We start from the raw sequence: 2,500 nt of genomic DNA, 5'->3' as shown, positions 1-2,500 counted from the left end.
TACTTCTTCTAATTTATCAAACATTATTCCAAGTAACTCATTTTTTATCAAAAAAAAGCAAATATCTTCAATTTTTGTTACACCCCCTAAACCCTAATATTTTTTTTCTGTATTCAACTGTAATCCCACTTTCTTTAAAGCATCATTCAATAATATCACCAGTTTTTCATCAAACTCTCAGTTCTTACAATAACAATATCATCAGTAGCATAACATAAACGATTAGGAATCTCAATACTGTTATATAATATATATGGCCCCTCACGCAGTATACCACTCATAACAGAAGCAACAGCATTCATCACTAAAAAATAATGCACTACTCATAGAACAACCCTGTTTTACACCTCTACTCACACTCACCTGCTCAATAAATCATCTGTTAACCATTATACTAACCCTTTTATTATATGCCATTTTTAATAAGTTAATTATTTTCTTTTGAGCCCATATTGCATCAACATTTCCCATAATCACTTATTATTTTATTTTATTTGTCCTTTGGTAACTTGGGAAAGTCAAACTGACCCACTGGCCCATTTTCAGTGGATGCCTGGAGGGAAAAGCTCCACAACAGATTCTAGAACATTTACACAGTAGATGATGAGTAATTATATACAAGAGGAGAAAAGCCCCATAAGAGATTACATATTTTACAATGAGTTGGGGAGAAAGGCTCCACAAAGCACACCTAAAATATTTTCCAATAGCTGATAAGTAATCATATACAAATGAAGAAAATCCCCACAATAGATAAAACACAACAGATTGAAATACATTTACAGAATATTGCTAGAATAAATTGTGATCAAGAATATGGTGCATACTGCAATTAGCAGAAGACTTGTAGAAGTCTATCTATGTCTAAGTTATGAAGGTTATGCCATATGGATATATACACATGCAGTAAGGGGGGGGGGGCTGGGGTGAGATTAGAACTCCTACCTATCTAATTTTATACACTATAGTTCACAGTACTCATCACATGTGCCACAGCTTAATTCTGATTTTACACTGTCAGCTCGTAGGCTTAAGATGGATGACATCATCAGGCCTTGTAGAACAGCACAGTTTGGAAGTCAGCAGCAAGTTACAGGCCCAAAAAGTGCATAACCATTGCAGGTGGATAGTCCATGAGAGCATGTTCATTGTTTTTGCAGGGGGATATACACAGACATGCACCAAGTGGGCTGCAGTGAGATTAAAACCCCTACCTATCAGGTCTTATACGCTATAGCTCACAGTACTTATCGCACATACCACAGGTTAAGTCTGCTAAACATGCAATTGCAGGCACAGTACTTGTGCATTTTACAAACTAGGTTTGTGTTAAACAGCATCTGTAGCCTGCATAGTGATATTGCTTCATACTATCTGCATCTAGTATCCTATCAATGAGATAACTGTTTTTATCCTAGCTATGTGTGTACAGTTACCAATATGGCCATATGTGGCTGCTTGCAGTTAGATGGGCAAACCTATAGGAAGGAACAATGTGCCCTGTTCATGCGTGCTTTGACAACATTATACATTACACCACCTGCTCACCTGTGTCTGTCTATGTGATGACATCCAGCCGGCACAGGGGTCTGTAGGTTGGTGGATTATGCACTGTTGCACCCTTAGCTTGGATCCTTTGAGGAAACAGTATGGATGTGTGATTGTCCAAATTTACTCACCATTATTAGGGTATGTAGGACAATACAGACATCCACACACATATTTCTGTATATAACAGGGATGCATATAAAATGTAGCTGTGTGTGTATGATAAGTATTATGTATTATATAGATATATGGGGAGAGTCTATGTATCATTTTAATATATATAGTTATATATATCAGTATATATCAATTTAACACTACATAGTGATATACTATGCATTTGAGAGTGAGATAGTGATAGATGGATATGTATATGTATATGTCTGTATGTATGACACATTTATACATAACAGATCATTTTGATGAAGGGGCAACAGAATTGCACTCATTTTAACTAAGTGTATGGGCATGCCCAGTGGGGCTGTCAGTACTTGTGAAGTGACTTCAGGCCACACCTACATGTACTCCAGTCCAGAATTTTGTATGTTACAGACATTACCATCTGCCCCTGTTTCTGCAGTACTGCACTTCTCTCAAAATGTCCATGGCATTCCCAGTCTGCTTTACTTAATATGTGACCAAGGTTAATAATGTTATACCACACACACAGACTGACAGTCTGCATACATCTCAACTGTCCAGATTTTCACAGAATGTCCAGAGTTTTGCATAGGCGCTGGGACCATAGGGTGAGGGGGAGGGAGCGCCCCACCCACACACTTTTACAGCTGTAAGACCTGTACACAGAGGATGCATGCATGTGTTAAATTTAAACACAAAGGTGCACCTGATCACATCATTGCTGCCAGACTCAACACTAAGGCTCCATTTACTGAAGCTGCTCCAGTGTGTAAGCTTAACATTTACTTCCTTTATTTTATTATTTGCTGAAGCT

This window comes from Protopterus annectens, chromosome 6.part0 (assembly GCF_019279795.1).
Source record: "Protopterus annectens isolate FY-2018-M chromosome 6.part0, PAN1.0, whole genome shotgun sequence".
Lineage (NCBI taxonomy): Eukaryota > Metazoa > Chordata > Ceratodontiformes > Protopteridae > Protopterus > Protopterus annectens.
This window is presented reverse-complemented; position numbering follows the sequence as displayed.